Here is a 12,028-nt window from a genome sequence, read left to right as displayed (position 1 = left end):
ATCATCTAGTCCAACCCCCTGTCAAAGCAGGTCCACCCAGAGCAGGTCCCACAGGAACGTGTCCAGGTGGGCTTTGAATGTCTCCAGAGACGGAGACTCCACCACCTCCCTGGGCAGCCTCTGCCAGGGCTCTGCCACCCTCAAAGTGAAGAAGCTCCTCCTCATATTTAGGCGGAACTTTTTACGTTCAAGTTTGTGCCCATTTCCTCTTGTCCTATCCCTGGGCACCACTGAAAAAAGACCGGCCCCATCCTCTTGACACCCTCTTGATACAAATAATTAGAAAATGGGATTCTGCTCCACAGTGGGGCAGTCTTGTGAGATAAACTACCTGGGAAACTGTTGTTCCCCAGGGCTGGGGCTTGTATCTTCTGGGTGTGGTCCCCAAAACATTGTGATGTCACCAGAGATGTCATTGAGACCCCTGTGACGTTGATCCTTTTTGGGGCGTGGAGCAGCCCTGAAGGTCCATAGTGCTGTCCTTGTACAGCAGGGACAGACGCCTGCAGCTGGAGGGACGAAGGACCCCTATCCTGCAGGCTCCTTTCCCAAGCCGCAGAGAGGACCTGACGGAGAGGGACGCCAGCAGGGCCCAGGCTGTTGAAGAGAAGCCAGGAACAGCTTTCCTGCCTTCCCAGTTCCTGCCCGCGTGTGTCAGAGAGGTCAGTCAAGATGCCGTTGGAGGAGGACTTGGCAGAAGACAATACCTCTTCCCCTGGTGCCAGCAACACTCAGGTGCCCCAGGCCACGGCAACGGCTGCTGAGGAAGACAACAAGTGCCCAATCTGCTTGGACACCATTAGCGATGAAGCCTCCATTGCCATCTGCGCACACATGTTCTGTTTATACTGCATATTGGAGTGGGCCCGCATTTCAGCTGTGTGCCCCATCTGCCGGCAGCCTTTCCACCACCTCTACCACAAGGTGGGACCCTCTAGCTACGAGGTGTACCACATCGTGCAGGATACCGGACGTGCTGCAAGAAGATCTCGGCCCCACTCTGGGGAAAGGAGGCGGCGTCCCTCCTCCGGCCGCCAGCACCGCAGCTCCTCCAGCAGGGACCACACCTCCTCAGGCAGGGACCACAGCTCCTCAGGCACGGACCACAGCTCCTCCAGCGGAGAAGATAGCTCCTCCAGCGGAGAAGAGAGAGGGACGCCAGCAGGGCCCAGGCTGTTGAAGAGAAGCCAGGAACAGCTTTCCTGCCTTCCCAGTTCCTGCCCGCGTGTGTCAGAGAGGTCAGTCAAGATGCCTTTGGAGGAGGACTTGGCAGAAGACAATACCTCTTCCCCTGGTGCCAGCAACACTCAGGTGCCCCAGGCCACGGCAACGGCTGCTGAGGAGGACAACAAGTGCCCAATCTGCTTGGACACCATTAGCGATGAAGCCTCCATTGCCATCTGCGCACACATGTTCTGTTTATACTGCATATTGGAGTGGGCCCGCATTTCAGCTGTGTGCCCCATCTGCCGGCAGCCTTTCCACCACCTCTACCACAAGGTGGGACCCTCTAGCTACGAGGTGTACCACATCGTGCAGGATACCGGACGTGCTGCAAGAAGATCTCGGCCCCACTCTGGGGAAAGGAGGAGGGGTGAACGCCATCCCACAAGGAGCCGATCCCTGCGGAGATCCCGCAGCACTCGGCGCCAAAGACAGAGGGAACACCAAAGGAGGAGCGGCCACCGCCATCCCACAAGGAGCCGATCCCTGCGGAGATCCCGCAGCACTCGGCGCCAAAGACAGAGGGAACACCAAAGGAGGAGCGGCCACCGCCATCCCACAAGGAGCCGATCCCATCGAAGATCCCGCAGCACTCGTCGCCAAAGACAGAGGGAACACCAAAGGAGGAGCGGCCACCGCCATCCCACAAGGAGCCGATCCCATCGAAGATCCCGCAGCACTCGTCGCCAAAGACAGAGGGAACACCAAAGGAGGAGGGGTCACCGCCATCCCACAAGGAGCCGATCCCAGCAGAGATCCCGCAGGGCCTGGTAACACACACCACCAAGAAGGGCACCTGCTACTCTACTTTACACCAAAAGTGCTCCTACTAACAATTGCAAAGATAATGCTCTCAAGCTTGGGGCCAAGCAGCTACTCTGCGTTATGAAACACATCGGAAAATCTAAAGGGCCTTTTAGAGTTAGGATGATAATGGGATAGAAACTCGGGTGTTGGTTTTTGTATACTCTTCTATCTTACACTTCTCTATTAAAAGTTCTACTGCAGATTTCATACGGGTGTGCCTTTTCTCCTTCTGTCGCTTTGCCACTGTAACATCAACTGAAGGTTTTAGCCCTTTTGCTCCTTTCTGCCCTGCTACCAACACCATCGATGCCTTCTCAGAAAACCTCTTGTCCTTCTACATCACCTCTTGTCTCAACAGTCCACCCCAAACAACCCCCAGAAGAACTTTTCCTGTTACCACTCTTCTCACAAGGTGGCACTGCTAAGCGAAGCCAATTTACGATTAATCTGCTCTGTCGCAAAGAGATCGCCTACAGTGCCAGTCCAAATTTAATGTTTGGTAGCAAGCCTTTGAAATGCCTGCTTTCTTCTCCCCCCTCCTTGGAGACTTGAAAACTAACCCCCAAAGCCTTAGAGAGAAATTTTCCCCCATGCTGTGCTCTATAGAGAGTCTCACGTTAAATGCCCTCAGTGGGAGGGACATGCTACAGACCCTTAAGACCACATCCAAAGACTACCAAAGTCACTGGGAAACAAGTGTGGACCAAGAACATTGTCGCTTTCCAGTAGGACTGGGAGCAAGAGGAGCTTTCTCAAAAGACAGAGGTGATACAAGAAATCAAATGCTTGATGCAGACAAAGCATAGTAAATGCTTGTGTCTACCTAAAGTCATCCTCTGTGCTCTACACTCCTCGTGTCACTCCACGACTAGCAGCACCGTGGATCAGAAGGAGGAGGACGCTGCCACGAGTGAATTCAGATCAGGATCAAGCTGCAGACTTCCTGGATAACGGCCCTGATGTAGAGCAAGTTGCATCAGTTGTTCCAGTCTTGACCTGCCGACCAACTGGGAAGACTATGATCACATTTACTGAGCACTATAGAAACATAACCACTACCTTAAAGCTTTTAAAACTGCATTTTTATTTTTACGATTGCAACCATTAGACATTTTTTGTTTATTGAAACCCAGAGTTAGTACTAGATTTGGGGAACAATTGGGGAAAGAAGGTCTATAATCAGCAACATTCTTCCAGTGAGGACAAATACAAGGAACTCAACAGTACATTTTTAACAACACTGATCTTAGGCAAAAAGAGAAAAGAAAGGATTCCTTGAGAAGAACTGTCACCCTTTTTCCACTCACTTTTACTCTGAGCTAACTGAATTAAGGCAGGGAGACAACTCACTTTCTACAGTTTCAATTACTTTCTACAGTTCCTGTCATTCCAAGCACGCTTCATTCTTGCCTTTCCTCAAACACGGTACTCTCGCACGTGCTTATGTATCATACACATGTATCTCATCCCTCTTAATTGGAAGAGAACATGCATATCACAGTCACACAAATGAGGTCATCACTAAAGAAGTGTCAGAGACTAAAGGCATTTCTAACATCTTTTTACAGATATTCACTATGAAAATTGATCTTCAGGTCTCTTCAAACTTAGAGCTGTAAAATTCTGGAAATACTGTCAGCTCGTTTACGATATTTTTGTAGGGAATAGCTTCTTTTTCCTTCTCTTCACTGATTTAGCATAAAATGGAATAGCTGAGCGAGTAGCTCTTACTTTTTCAAGACTATCTGCTTTACTCTTACAGTGCCAATAAAATGATTTTAATTATAGTTCACTTCAAAGTACTTGACAGCTATTACAAAACTTCTGTCATGAATTTAGTTTTTCCATTAAAATTAGGCATTTCACAGCAAAAACATCCTTTTGCTACACTTAGAGTCATGTCAAAACTCATCAAAAAATAATGATGTTCTTCCCAGCCTGTCCAACCTACCAAAAATGAAATCTACACATCCCTTTCTGCTGTCAACATTTGCCTCCCACTTAAAGTAATTCCACAAGCCTACCTTGCACCTTACACCCATCTGACTTTTCTCATTCTTGTGTTTGCAGTACTGGCATTACTTCATTAATGAAACATGAGCTGCTATTACGAGGTCAGGCTCTTCCAAAGAATGATGCATTTCCATTAATGGGAGTGATTTTCAGAACGGGGATATCACCGACCTCTTGCCTGTATTTAGTATTACGCACAGCAAGGTTACCTAGTCTGAGAAGTACATTTTTTTTTTTTGCAGGTGAATGGAAAAATGTTTCAATGGAAAGAGAAATAATGAGACAATGCCGGTAGAAAATAACAATTGCTAAAATCACTGACATCTCTATTTTAAGAAGAACTTTTTTTAATTAAAGATCATTAAAAAATTTGCAGTTGGAGCCCTGAGCATCTACAATGATATTTTAAATCACACAAAATCTCAGTGTGTTGTTAAAACAGCAAATAGTAAAAATACATATGAAGGCTTATTTTCAGTCTAAGGAGTTTCCGTTTTACTTGAAAGCAGGGCTATTGGATTTTGAGAGAAATAAAAAGAAAAAAAGAAGCAGCAGATGGCTCAATAAAAACAGTTGGACAAATTAAAGTGAAGTTAACACATGAGAAGAAAACATCCTAAGAGGTTTCCAGACATGAAAAGAATATCAAAACCCCTAAACATAGGTAATTTAAAAGTAAAAACGCTCAGTGTTTAATAGGAGTTGGGAGGGGTTATCAGGACAGCACAATCTGCCACAAGCTCTGAAAAACTGGCCAGTGCCTCACTGCATTTACCCAGAAACACACACATCTGGTAACAACATCCCTCCACTACACGCGCACACACTCATTAACTCACACAGCTAGTTGCAAAGATTCAGGGAGGATAAAGGAGTAATTCCTATTAGGACAGACACAAGTCGGGCAATACCTCAACCAGGGATGAACTTAGTTACCTGCAAGAAAACTGTGGGTGAGATCTCCATGTTTATGTTCTCTGTTGTAGACAGAAATGAAGGGAATTTGTCTACACTCAAAATCATCAGAAGCTTTGTAACTGCATTAACTCAACTGTATTACCTTAGCTCTCAGGCAAGAAAAGTGACTATTAAAATAATGCTGGGAAAGAATTCCAAAACACAAATCAAAAAGGAATGACAGAGACCTGTAAAATCAGGAATGGTATAAGAAGGAACAGAAAATGGCTATTCACTGTTTCCTCAGGAGGAATGGTATAAGAAGGAACAGAAAATGGCTACTGTTTCCTCAGGAAGAGAAAGCATCAATTTGTTATGTTACATGTTGAAAACGAACACAAAAATTATTTTTACGTACAATACATAACTCCATTGTGGAACTACTGAAAGCATCCATACTGCTAAAATCAAGTCTTTTACACATTTTCTCTTATGATTAGATTCCATGATGTCCCATAAAGCAAGCTTTCCTATGGAATGCCTTTTCAAGTTGAGCATATCTGAAAATGCAGTCCATTAAAAGTTTCATTCATACTGCAGATTTTTTTTTCCCTGTTGGTCCTAATGACCATTATCTTCTATCAAGTTGTCTGTTTTACAAAATGTAGAGGAAACTTAGGGGAGTGACCATGCCTTTTAGTCAGTACTCATTAGACCGTAAGTGTAACACAGGGTCCAGATTTACGCTCCTCTTCCCAGAACAGGAAAGACATGGACGAAGTGCAGTGAGCTCAGCAGAGGCCACCAAAGATGGTTGGGGCTGGAGCACATGCCCTGTGAGGAGAAGCTGAGGGAACTGGACCTGTTTCTGGGGGAAAGAGACAGCTTTGGGGGCCCTAACAGCAGCTCTCCAGTGCCTGTGGGAAGACAGCGAGGGGCTCTTCAAAATGGTGTAGGGTTAAGAAGATGAGAGACAACACAGAAAAGGTGAAAAAAGTTTGGACTGGGCATAAGGAAAAACTTTCTCACCATGAGGACAGCCCAGCAGTGCTGCAGGTTGCCCAGAATTGATGTGCTGTCTCTTCCTTTGGAGGCTGCTTTCATGACCCATTTGGACTAATCCCCCCGAACGACCCAGTCTGACCCCATAGCTGGCCCTACGATCCTACAAATGCAATCTCTTTCAGATTTATACTTGTCTGTCAAATTTACTGCAGATAAAGTTAGAAAAGGATGCAGAAACAGCAAGATTGCACGAGCTCTGTATCCTTAGGAAACTTGTTGAACAAAACGTAATAATACAGGTAGAAAAGAAATTAAAGATCTAAAGAACACTTCATATTTCTAATTGACTAAAAGCCAAAGAGAATTAACAAGAAAACAAAGGAGAAAATGAAAGTAAGCAAAGACTGAGTAAAACTGAACTGTGGTTTCCTATCCTCCTCTCCATACAGGCAGCCAGTTTTTACTGCCTGGTTGCTATTTTGACTCGACCCATAGAGATCTCAGCAACTTGCAGAGGTATGCCAAAGGGGTTGTTTCCTCTCCAAATTATTAGCATTGGTAGAAATACAATTACCCAATGTATCTAACTACTCATCTGTAGCTTAGATTAGGTTAGAAAAGCTAAAGAGATAATATTTATAGCTCTAAAGAACTAGAAAAGTTCTCAACTGGAAATATCGGTTCTTGTTAAATTTATGAATATCATCTGCTCAGACACATAGCTTTCGAGTGAGAATTTTAAGCCTGATTGCCAAGCAGTTCCTTAATACGCTATTCCATGTAATTCTAGTTTGATTGCCAAATAATTCCTTGATGCACCATTCTAGATATATACCAACTGTAATCATGAAAAAAAGAGTGTTTATGATGAAATTTACTGTAGCAAATTGGTGTAGTTTTTTTTTCTCTCCTCAGTAAAAAACAAACAGCAATCATTCAAGGTCAGCATCAGCACATGCAATATAAGGAAAAGATCTGGGATGCATGTTGAGTGCAAGGGCCTATTAAATACAGTCATTGATAAAATGTAAGTGTCACAGTAATGTTAGCTATGAGATATTTTTATAGCTTTTGCGAAAACATTGCTATTAAAAGAACTGTGCAATTATACCCGAGATTAAATATATTTTTTTCATCAACTTGTTAAAAAGAGAGCAAGCCACTGGGTAAGATTTTAAAGACTAAGGTTCCTTGAAAAGCGTCTTTGAAGTTGGACCTATCTTTGTTTGGGGAGTTAGCCTGCGTAGGCTGGGATCAAAGTTTGGTGTTGGCGGCTGTCGTAGCGCTAGAACTATGGCGTGCCGTTCACTAAGTAGCTGAACTCAGCACAGATCTCCCTTCTTACCTCTTACCTTCAGAGCAGCTTAGACAGCATTACGAATATGCTACCAGTTAGATGAAAGGCAAACTTGAAAGTTGCTGGTACATTTTTTTTATTATTATTATTTAATTCTGGTTTTCTTTCATCTGAGAATGAAACTACTCATAAAAAGAGGAAGTAGAGAGCATGAAGATTTACTCAGACCAGAAAAAAAGAAAGCAAAACCCACCAAAAATATCGAGTGTATTTATTTCTGAACATATCTCTAAGTGTCCTTGAATTTCACATCCTAGAAAACTGTGTTGCTATGATGTGTAAGAAAAAGAAAGTAGTTCTTTGTCAACAAAGATTTTTGTAGCTTCTACTGCGCTAAAGTCCATTCAACAAGGCACTTAAAGACATGCTGAAGTGCTCTTCTGGATTAATCCAAAGAGAAAACATCAGTGCTGTGCTACATACTGTATGGCGTGGAACAGATAAGTAGGGGTGAAAGATGGATCAATCAATCAAGTCACCAGTAAGTCCCCCAGTGAGATATTCATTACCTATCCCTGACTGTCTGAAAGCTCTTGAGAGGGTGGCTCTGCCTAGCTGGAGCAACTAGCAAAAAGGAAGCTTTTCTGTCTCTTTGCAGTTTCTGGAAAGGAGGAAATACTTTCTTTTTCTCTCTTCAGTCAAAGAACTTGTTAGTGATAAAAATGTCTGCTATTCTGTCCTCAGAGCAAGAGAGAGAGATGAACAGCGGGCATTCATTATTTTTTTTTCTGCTTTTACTTAGCCTTTTTAGGGTTTTCCTGTACTGTGAGGTAGAATAGCTAAGAGTAAGACTGACATTTGGAAGTACACAGTATTGAAAATTATGAAAAGATGCCACTTGCTGAAGTTGAGAACCGGTATAAAATCTTGGAGTTCAGGCTTCTCACTGACCTCTCTTGGTTTTCCAGTTAGCGATGCCGCTAATGAGCTAATAACCTCTGCTCACACCGTTATCAAAGCATCCAAAAGGAGTCTACAAACCTTCAAAATGGTAGTTTCCATTTAGGATGTGATTTCAGATCTTGGGCTCAGAAAGTTGACTGTGTCTGAAAGGAAATCTGAAGTTCACCAGGGAAGAGATGATGAAACCCCCAGTAAATGCGAGGAATTGCTTGAGAGGTGGAAGAGATTTAGAGTGTCTCAGAATATGACCTTTGCTTCCTAATATGTTGCTGTCAGAAAACAGAAAAGATTGACTCTGACTGTTCTACAGACAGGAAAATACTCCATGTGTGTACACAAACTCACCTATAAAATGAACAGTTATCTATAAAATAAATATTCTTTTTATTCATAACTGGTAAAAAAGCATGAAAGAAGGAAACCAAAGATTCACTACCAGTACATATGATAATACATATCTACCTCTCTACAATTACATTATCTCTTAAATATTCACCGTTTTGTCACAAAAGAGTTCATTTACAGAAAAGTTGCATCCAGGTGCCCATTAATAGTATAGAGCTAACATACGCTCAGGTTTGTTTCTGGCAAATGACAAGTTTAAGGATGTTCAAAGATTCACTAAATATTACCAGGATTTCATAATTCATCCAAAAGATTACACGGTTTCCTTTCACAATGGAGGCTCACCCATCCTCTTCCCTTGTGGTACGTTTGAGTTTACCTTATTTCAGACTGAAAGCGACAATTACAAATAATACTTTTTTCTTTTTTTTTTTTTGGATAAACTGTTATTTTAATTGAAGAACTAAACTAGTGATATCTAACAGCAGAAAGGTACGTAAGCCTTCACTCACAAATGCAGTGGAGGGCTTATCTTTGCTCTCAGCCTCCGCTTTGAGGCAAAAGGAGGCAATCCGTACAAACACATCCTTGCTCCAGAGGATCAGGAATATACACTAAAAGATGATCAGCCTCCCCCTACTGTATCTTCAGGAGAAATTGCCAGCCAAATCTAAAAATACAGAGTTTATGCACCAACATAAGTTTACACATTTATAAATCTGCATTGAAAACCAAAGACGCTGAAGTGGAAAAAAAGGAGCAAAATTTAAGAGTTAATTAATAATCTGTCAAGATTGTATTGCATGAAGTCTCCTGTGGATTTTTCTGCAGAATTTTCAATGAATTTGACACAACACACTCATGCCCACACTCATGAGGCTTCCCTCAGCCGTACTACCCTTCAAACCATGTCTAAGTATGAACTGCTAAAATACTGCTCTGCAGCCACGACAAAGGGGAGTGCTAACACAAGGTGCCAATGCTTGGGCCAACTTACCATTCCTGTTCAGTTTAACAAAATGCCCATAAAATAAGGATGCAGAAACTGGCCCGGTAATCACCCCAGAAGGAAGAACAAGTACTAGTTGTCACAGATGGGTTTAGCAACTACATATTGCTTTTAGTTAAGTCACTCCAAGCGCTCTTGGCTACCACTTATGTATGCAGGAAAGAGCATTTGGGAACTGAGGCAAGATTAGGGCCATTGTTATGACTGAATATAAAGCAAGTATCTACAAACTATTCAACAAAAAGCAGGAAACCTGAGTTCTGCCTGGAAATAGGATTCTCTATGGCAACTTTAGAAAAGAAAATTTCTAGCAAGAGACCTTGTATTCACAGGAAAGTAAACACATTAGCACCACGTAATGTGATTTCATTACACTAGGTTATTTGACATAGGGAATTCAAATTCATCCTAGAGTGGCATTATAGCCTCTTATTGCAGCAAACAAGATGCATATTTTTCTTGGGCTTGTCACCTTGCTTTAACAGTACTTGTCTTAATTTATTGCTGGGAACTTTACAATGAAAGTATACAGATGTCAAGGAGACTTGTTTCATTTCCTGCAAATGTACTTCAGTTCCTCCAACTACCTTTCCAGGAATCAATTTTAAAAGGTGAAGAAGACCTGTTTGAACCTGTCTGCAACCTGCTTCATCACTGCTAAACATGAAAGCCTGATATCTCGTCATGGGAAGGAAGGGATCCAGGAAAATATTTTCAAATAATATGAGTACAGTGTATGCTCCTGGCATATATCCAAAAATCGATGATAGGAAGCCTCCCTTTTTTTACACTAGATCCTTTGCTTCTTAATCAATAAAATAAATAAATAAAAACCCCCAAAAACCCAACCAACAACCACAAAAGCTTTGAGAGTTAAGATCCATGTCAGCAGCTGTACTAACCAGACAGTATGGATTCACATGCCAAGAATACACATATCACAGACAAGCTCACTAACACAGACTGGTTAGATGGAACTGAAGCTCGAGTAAGTAGGAGCGCTGATAGTCAGGAAGCTCAATGAGCAACCTGAGAAGTTCCCAATGGCAATGAAGCCTGCCTGTGATGAATCTACATGAACACTTAACTTGTTACAGTCTAGCAGTAAGTAAGTTTTAAATCCTTGCTGAGCCCTTACACAAGTGGATATCCATAAGTGATAGTAAGTTTTAAATCCTTGCTGAGCCCTTACGCAAGCCTAGTCATCATACTCCTAACTCCAGCTGACCCCATACTGGCAAAAAATGGCCAGGTATCATTTTTTTCACCCTGTCAAAAAGATGCGTTTCTTGTTCTCAACTCCACTTCAAAATGCTACAGCAACATATCATAAAACTGAGGGATATGGTGTAGAGTAGGGTAGATGGTTGGACTCGATGATCCCAAGGGTCTCTTCCAACCTGAATGATTCTATGATTCCAAAACCAAATATATTCCCAGCTCCCAAGTATGGTTTTTCGTTGTTTCAAGTCAAGTTCAAAGCAACAGCATCTATTTTCAAAACATTTCTCAGCCTGTGGCCCAGGGTAAATAAAAGTCTGTGCCAGGCTCTGTGAGAAGTGAGTTCACTCCTCAAGCGCAGTCCTCCCAGATCTCTCATCTGCTTAGGTGGATAAGTAGGCAGCAGATACACTGGCTGACCCAGAGATTAGTTCAAGCATCTGTTTGCTGCCTTTCAGAATGGATGTGGGACTGAACTATCATGTTTTCCCTCAACACTATTTGGAATATCTCCTCTAGACACAATGACCAGTCTTCCTTCTTAACAACACGGAGGAACTTCACATGCTTGGATTTTTATCCTTATATCAAATATGGATGAAATTAGCCAACATGTTCAAAAATTCTTTGGGAAAAAGAGCCTGGCAGACAAATAGACAACTTAATTGTACAAACTAAGTGCAATTCCTTGGAAATTTTTCCTTAAAATTCCCATTAAAGACATTTCAATACTCCTGTTTTTCCCTAGGACTTGAGAACACTAAATGCCTAAACAATGGAGAAGCACAGATTACACGAATGGGAGAGAATGTAGCAAAATGATATTTGATGTAAGAGCCCATAGGCTACCACTATGCATGCTCTCCATTACCATTCTCCTTCCCAGCATATCTATAATTAAACTGCTTAGTGAATAACATCCAGCAGCCAGGTAAGGCACTATGAACCCAATACGAATACATGTGGAGAACAGGATAAAGAACAGAATTCAGAAAATTTAAGTAGAGACATTAAATTTCATCTAAAAAGCAGAAATACCTTTCAGCTTGCTTTTTTTCACCAATTTGAGTACTGTTTTATTTTGTTATCCAGAAGCTAGCCATACAAATCTGGTGAATGTCCTGCTTTTATTTAGAAGCAATTCTTTCCTCCAGTAAGGGTAGCTGACGGGTAAGCCTTTGACGGTGACTGTGAGAAAGAACAACTGCCATACTTAGAATTGTCAAGCTAGTGAAAACACTCGTTAC

Source organism: Calidris pugnax, unplaced genomic scaffold (assembly GCF_001431845.1).
Source record: "Calidris pugnax isolate Ruff unplaced genomic scaffold, ASM143184v1 scaffold105, whole genome shotgun sequence".
Classification (NCBI taxonomy): Eukaryota; Metazoa; Chordata; class Aves; order Charadriiformes; family Scolopacidae; genus Calidris; species Calidris pugnax.
The sequence above is the reverse complement of the archived record's forward strand: the minus strand, read 5'-3'. Positions refer to the sequence as shown.